Below are 8,400 nucleotides of genomic sequence, written 5' to 3' on the forward strand. Positions count from 1 at the left end.
GTGTGCCTGTGTTTATCTCAACAGATAAGAATGTCCCTGACAATCAATATTCTCGAACGTTTATAATATTGATATATTGCGTTAATACCTGTACATTTTATGTTGCTTCATCTTCTAATTCTTAAGCATAAATCCGTAAACTTTATTTACTAGATTATCGCCTTTTGTCCGTCGTTCTTCAGCCGTCCGTTAACATTCGTTTTACCGCTATACATGTAATCTTCGGAAAGTATTTGAAGTAATCTCTTTTAATTTTAAATGTCCCGCTTCCTTCATACACGCATATTGTAACTTGGGACAAATCAGAAACAACATGGTTGACAGGCACCAATGCAATGCTCAATTTCGGCTGAAACGTTTATTCACATGGTCAATTTTGCAATATATCTGATTTTATTTATTAATGGATTCTAAACAAGTTGCCAAACTTCCAGACAATCGCCTACTCTTACAGATCATACATCAGTAGTTTTAGCCATAATGTATTTTTTTTTTAGAAAACCGTGTCCTTTGAGCAAGCATTTTTACGCTATTTGTAAAACAAAAAGGAAGTTTTATGGAGTTTTAACGGTGCAAAAATAAAGATATGAAACATCGGAAGACACAGCAAATAGTATGAACTGAGAGAGCAGACAATTTCGTTTCGTTATACCAAATTTGATAAAAATCCGTCGATAAATAAAGCCATTCTTTTCAGATGAAAAAGGTCGAAACCATGGAGCAAACAATCACGTCGCCATTATTCCGTCGAGCTGATCTTCCGGAGCGCGAAAATGACGTTACAGAATATTAGATGGACGTCATCACTATTGTTAAAAATGTCGAATTTCAGAGAGCCTACCAATAGGCCCTTTGGCAGTCAACGGTAGTATCATAGTGCCTATATATATAGGCTCTGTGGCACTCTAGGGGTTAAGCTAGACCAGGAAACCCGTTTATCAACGACGATTTAATCAATAAGATTGAACAGCCTTTTTGACAGTGATCAGTTGACGTCACCACGTCAACATTAGTGACGTCATTATGGTCACGTTTTGGGTATCAGTTATACCGTTATATATTTCAATTTGCCTTGGTTGATTTATATAGTAGAAGTGACAAATAAATGTAAATATTTAAGGATTAACTTGAATCGATTTTTTATCTTATGGAGATATATTTAACACAAAAATCTGAGTGTACTCTAAATAAACCGCGAAGCGCTTTATGATGAGAGTACACTCATATTTTTGTGTTATATCTCCATGACATAAAAAATCTATTCAAATTAATCCTTATAATTCAATTTAATAATGATAATCTCTTCAATATTCAAAATTCATTTTGGGACTCGTTTGTCTATGAAATCATTACGCCGTCATCTCAGCCAATCAGAAGCAACGTAACAAACGTCGACGCCATTTTTTCCTTTATGGGCTGATAAAGTAATTTTTTAAGCCAATGAAAATGCTCGTAACAAGCAAAATTGAATTATATGTATTTAATGCAGTTAGTAATTATTTATATGTCATTGTCGTTTTGAGTAGGCTTTTATAAATTATGGTAACTTGTGCCCTATCCTCTTTTTTGCAATAAAACACGTTTTAACTCAAGCCAAAGTTTCGTATAATAACGCCAAAAGTTTTGCTACACTGGTTCCTTTCCCTTTGTTCTCTATTCTCCGCCAGGCTGCGCTACCCACAATTTATTTTTTTTTCTGATTTTATTTAAACATATTTTATTGCCAAATCATTGGCGTCTACGTCTTTTTTGTACAGTCAGAAAAAAAAACCACAACATTTGAATACACGTAACGCTGCAAAATATAAATAACGTATAAATACAATTGATATGTCCAACTGTATGCCTAGCATAACTGTGCACATTTGAAAGACTTGAAGATTGGCGATTCTGCAAATGTATTAGAATAGTCTATATATTTCCGGTTACCAAGTTGTTAAATTTGATTATGTTTGAATCTTGTCGAAGACAATATTAGACTTCTTCCCAAAATCCCTCAAGCAAATGTGGATTTTGAATCGGGAAACACTTACGAATACAAAATAAACAACATCGCGTGAAAAGTTAGAAATATTCTAAAAAACACATAACTATATTAAAATGATAGCAAAACAACTTAAATAGCAAGCAATTGGCCAAAAGTGAATTTTTCAATTTTGGTTCACTTCCCACCCCGTTAAAACGCATGTTAATCCATGATTTTCGGTGTCTACTCACAAAATAGTTTACTTTTATTTTTGTCGAATATGAACAGATTGTTGATTTAGAAAATAATTTTTGTTGTTGTAATTGTTAGAAATAGAATAGAATAGGTAAAAAAAATAGGTCATAAATACAAAGACAAGATGGCATTTACAATATAAGAAAGACATAATATGTTAAATTGTATTTGAGACACACAGAGAGGGAGAGAGAGGGGAAGAGAGAGAAAGAGAGTGTGTGTGGGGACCGCAATGCAGAGACCCCTTCCCTTCGCTCTTACTCCGCTAAACCTGCCTATATCATAAGGCTGTTTTAGTATTTATTAATTTATTTTTAATGCCATTATTAAAACAAAACAAAAAAGTTTAGCGGACTACTTCGTGCTCTACTCTCCGCCAAGCTGCGCTCCGCTCACTCAGTGAAGCGTACGCAATGGAGGTAACTGAAGCGTGAGCCAGTCTAAGGGACGGGGAATATAGCCAATCTCTCCCAGGGTGCATTGCGGTCCCCGCAATACCACCTCTGTAAACGGCCCAGAAAAATTTCCAGATTCTTGAAAAATGTATTTCGGACATATAATTAATTCTTAAATACATATTGTAAGTTTCCTTTTGTATCATTTTCCTGTAAACGACTGTTAGTTCTGACATAATATAATTTGATCATTCAATATCAAACCAAACAATAATGGATTCTTTTGCGGATGTAACTGGATTTACTTTTTAGTTAATGGTCATGATTTGCATACGACGTCCGCCGTTTCAAAAACAATCACTGTGATCTCATACAATCGTCATGGCGTAATATATAATATTCTGTAACCCGAGGTCAACAGACGGTCAGTTCGTGTGCCGTTGACGTGAATGTGGGGACCGCTATGAACCCTGTGAGAGATTGCGGACTACAGGTAACTATGATGAATTTCTAATTGGTAAATCTACATATCCGGTTCGCTGGCATCACTTTTATGAACGGAAGTGTATAGTATCTTTTTAAATATCGTAGTTGCGAATCTGTTTAGCGGTACTCGATCACTTGCTAAGACAAATGAAACAATGGATAGTGGATAATTTTTGCTAATTTCATTTAATCTATACGTTTTTGTTGAAATCTTTAGTTATAAACGGCATCATGGATTGGATAGCAATTTGAACTACCAGTGACTAATGAAATGTTGAGGGTTAACATTTCAGACACTTTTCATGAGTTGATCTGCTGTTCATCATCGAAGAATTGAGACATCCGCCTAATATTTTGCACTATTTTAAGGTATTCTGCCTGGTTTTCATTATTTCAAGCACCATCACAGGTTTATAAATTAATCCAACAATATAAAACACATAAATACATATTAATGGACACAACATCTTTTACTTTATCGTATTTTGAAGTTGTAGGATGATCAGTTAAAATTGTATAGTCACTTGCATTGTTTTGAAACTGGCGATGTATAGTTGCTTGCGAGGCCACTTGTATAGTCGCTTGCTATAAAGAGGAAATATATTCAGTGATAAAAGGCTTTGAAGCTAACAAATTAACAGAATTCTCAAATACACTATCAATTTAAACGTTTAGTCAACTTTGTTGCACAGATCATATACTGAGCGCCGATAGAAACGCAACACTCTTGGTCAGGATATCTGTTAATACGACGTTTTGCCTATGTATATATATTTATAATATGCAAAATTTAATGGTAACAAAAATTTTACAGAAAAAATCTTTATTTCATTACAAAGGTATACATTTCGAGAGTCGTTTCCTGCCAGTGAGTTAGTCAAAGATTGCCCGTGAATGGGGAAGAGACAAACGTTTCAACGCCCCCCCCCCCCCCCCCAAAATTCATTTTCACACTTTCAATATCTGATATGGCCACCATTTGCCTCCACACAAGCACGACAATTTCAAGTTCACGTCGATTTTGCGGTTGTGGCTGACGTCGTTTCACAGCTTGACCTAACTGGTCCCACAAGTGTTCAATCGGACTGAGGTCAGGGGAGAAGGCAGGCCAGGGCAGTGTTTGAACGTTCTGTTGATTAAGGAAGTCTGTGGTCAACCTTGCACGAGCATTGTCTTGCTGCAGAATGTCGACGTCGGGTTGATTACGAAAGAATTGTACAACAGTAGTTTGTAGCACTTCGTCGATGTAACGCCGTGCCGTCAGATTACCGTCCACGATAACAAGGGGCGTTCTGCGGTCGAAGGATATCCCTCCCCACACCATGACACTGCCACCACCCCAACGGTCACATTCGCGGACGCACGAATCGACGCAACGCTCTCCCCGTCGTCTCTACACGCGAATTCTACCGTCACTATTACGGAAATGGAAGCGGGATTTATCCGTGAACAGTAAGCGTCTCCATTGGCGCATGAGCCAACGTCGATGCCTCCGGGTCCACGTCAGGCGATTTTGTTGTCGACGTTGTGTCAACATGTTCCCACGGAAGGGTCTACGGGCTTTCAAACCGGCGCTACGCAAACGTCGGCGGACAGTAGAAACCGAAATTCGTCTTCCATTGATATCTGTCGTTGTTCTGGCTGTTTGGGAGGCAGTTTGGAAGCGGTCACGGAGATGGGTGACCTAAATATGAATGTGGAAAACAGTCTTCCTATCCGCAAGGAATATACAAATGTAATGGGTAGACCAAGCGCGCATTGATAGCGAGTGCACGTGCAGATAGGTACTTTTTCAACAATCGACCGCTTCACGACCCTAGAGCAAGTTCAGTCATGCGAATCATTATTGTATACAAAGGTAAGGAGCTCAAAGTTTTACATTATCAATTTTTTGATGTGAACAAAAAATTTAATTGAAAATATTCAATTAAAAAGAGTTGCGTTTTCATCAGCGCTCAGTATATACAGTCATTCACAATTTAGATCGAGTAAATGCAACAAAAATGCAATAGAATGTGCCACGTTGATACTTCAGCTATAACTTGGATTTCCATGTACCAGTCATCACTTTACAAAATGTCAAAATTACGGAGAAAACAAATTCTTCTAGAATCATAAACGAAAATTACTTACGTCATTTCCATATTTCTTACGCTGGAAATGGCTGTTCACTAACAAAATTATTTTCATATTTTCGTGTCTAACGTTATTCCATGGGGATTCAATTTCGTGATTTAAACCTTTGTTAACGTAATGCCATTGTTGCGGCGATTGATTTTCACAATTTCTTGTCGCCAGCGAAATAAGTAAATTCTAATCGCACGCGTAAATATATGTCAGGTTCAAATATACCTTATAGGGAAAAGAATAATTCCATTAGTATGGACAAAAATAACGTCAAATTTTCGAGGCGATCTGTCCCATTATCTAGACACAAAAAAAACAAACAAAATTTCATGTTACTGACGTCTTGGTCAAAAATTCACACATACTCACATATTAAAAAAAATAACACATATAGGCTTAAGGATTAATATTAGTGATGATAGAGATGAGCATCTAATCTGTCCTTGTGCGTCTGTATCGATTGGTATGTACATGTACATATTTTATATCGTTGTCGCCCGGGAATCACGTGATAAAAAAGGTGAGCTTTCCATGAATCAAATCATAAAAAAACTAGATTTATGCAACTTTCCACTTTTTGTTTATATGTTTCCCAATGCTGAACACATCCTGTGGCCTAAACGAAATCATAATGTAAGTTCCTTTAACTTGAAAATTGCTGAATTAAAAAATTAGAAATATGAACGATTTGCAATGCGATTTTTGCGCAAGTGACTATACAATATTTTTTTTTAAATTAAAACAAGTGACTATACAATAAAGTGACAAGCGACAATACAAAACTATTTCATGTATGCATATTTTAAGATATGTTTTAGCTGCTTTCTAATTAAGAATGGTGTAGAATAAAGAAATTGTAAATAAATAGATAATCAAATTACTCATATAAGTTACAATTATAACATATATTTCAGGAAAACGGGAGAAAACGCAATTTCCTCCGAAAACACATTGCAGTTTTTATCGTAATTCAGTGATTACACATATATTCTTATCTTTTGCTAACATTCTTTTCAAAATCATGTTCATGAATTTGTTAATACATGTTATGAGGACGTCTATAATGTTAAACATATTTATACTTAAGGATAATGCCGATATTTGGTGTTTTACCGACCTGCATAGCATGTCTGTTTTCATTCATCCCGCTTCGATACTCACAAGTGACCATACAAAAAGCAACTAATGATTATGCTATACACTTCCGTTCATACACTGTGCATACGAAGCGACGGATCTTAATGTAAAGAATAAATATTTTGTTTGAACGATAGGTAAACAAAAGTAAATTAGGTTTTAAGTTTTAAAATTATTTCGTGCTAACAAAACTTATTGTGCTTATAAGAAAGACGTTAACGACGTTATATTATCTTAATTAACGGAAGTAGCCGTCTCCATAATGACATTCATGCGCAGAAATGATGCGGACTCAGAATGAGCGAACGCAAAGGAGGTAACTGAGGCGGGAACCAGTCTTTGCGTAATAACGCCAAAAGTTTCGCGTAATAATGCCAAAAGTTTGTCATAATATTGCGATAGTTTCGCGTAATAACGTCAAAAGTTTGTCGTGATATATCGCGACAGTTTCGCGTAATAACGTCAAAGTTCGTGATATCGCGACAGTTTCGCGTAATATCGCTATAGTTTCGCGTTATAACGCGATTTTTTTTTCTTCTACCAAAATGAGCCTAATCGGTTTTCGTACTTAAAAGCCGTATGGCTGACGGAAATAAAAAATTGAATTGAATTCACAGCCGAGGTTCTAGAGGAAGAAAATCTAAAATACGCATGCCCAGATTGAGTTGAAATACAATTTATATGTGAAAAGTATTGCCTGTGTCTGATGACCCGTGACTGAGACCTATGGGTTCATGAAGTAGCCCCTGAGGCGTACACATACCTAGCAGTATTAATGCTTGTGATGATATCAGATTATAAATCAAATCGCCCTAGAGGAACCATCGGCCTATCAGATTGAGGATGTCATCGGCTTACACATATGTAAAAGGATTACAAATATCCATTGAACAGTCTGTTATGACATCACGATTGCATAACCATTTGTTGAAATGGCGTTTCTTTAAACATGAGTTCGTCTGGTATCGTACGGGTATAACGAAGCGGTTAATGTCTATTATTATGATGAGAGTACACTCAGAATTTTGTCATAGCTCCATAAAAATATTCAAAGGCTCATGTAGATTTGGACCCTTTTTGCCCACAAAATCCATCAAATTTTCAAAACTGTTTTTAGTGATTAATTTGTTGTATTTTTAATAGTTAGTACATTCCTGATTCGACTATGACGACTGTTTTATAATTTTGCAGCTTTGGTTGCCATGATAATTATCCAAATATGCATAAATTACGAAAATGTATAAATGTTGACACTTTTGCCCTTTTTGCTTAGTTTTTGTCTATGAAACTATAGAGAGCATCTTTGAACATATTTACATAGAATATGTATGTTCTTGTACTTCCAATACATCGTGATGAGAAATATATACAGTTTGTTCAATGATGCACTCTATGGTTTTTAAAACAAAAACCAAGCATAATTGTAAATAATTTATGCATATTTCGAGTGGTAACAATGGCAATATTGAAGCTGAAAAAATAGAAAACTATCATTATACAATTAAATTAGGGATGTATTAAATATGTAAAATCCAACAATTTATAATTAAATACTAAATAATAAGGCCCAAACCATACATAGTCTCATAGTATCATAATCTCTGCAAAGTTTCAGATTCATTTTGAAGCTCTTTTTCTCTTTGAAATATGCCGTCAAACTTAATTGTTATCCCAGCCAATCAGACGCCGCGACCTTACACGGCGGCGCCATTTTTTCCCTTTATGAGATGATTAGAGTAAATTTTAAAACCAATGGAAATGCTCGCTACAAGCAAAATTGAATTATTATTATTAAAATCAGAGATTTACATTTTAATTATATTTAAATATCTGTTTATTAAAGTAGATATTACTTTATCGTGTGTTTGATCAGAAACATATTGACCCATCCACATCGTTTTATTATCTTCGTGCATTCTTTCAGTGATGATTAATTTTAAGTTTTCTATTTAAGATGTTTGAATTATGTTTATGGTCATTAAAATCATTATTAAATTTTAGCAGAAACATATATACATATTATATATATTTCTA

Source organism: Argopecten irradians, chromosome 4, assembly GCF_041381155.1.
Source record: "Argopecten irradians isolate NY chromosome 4, Ai_NY, whole genome shotgun sequence".
Classification (NCBI taxonomy): domain Eukaryota; kingdom Metazoa; phylum Mollusca; class Bivalvia; order Pectinida; family Pectinidae; genus Argopecten; species Argopecten irradians.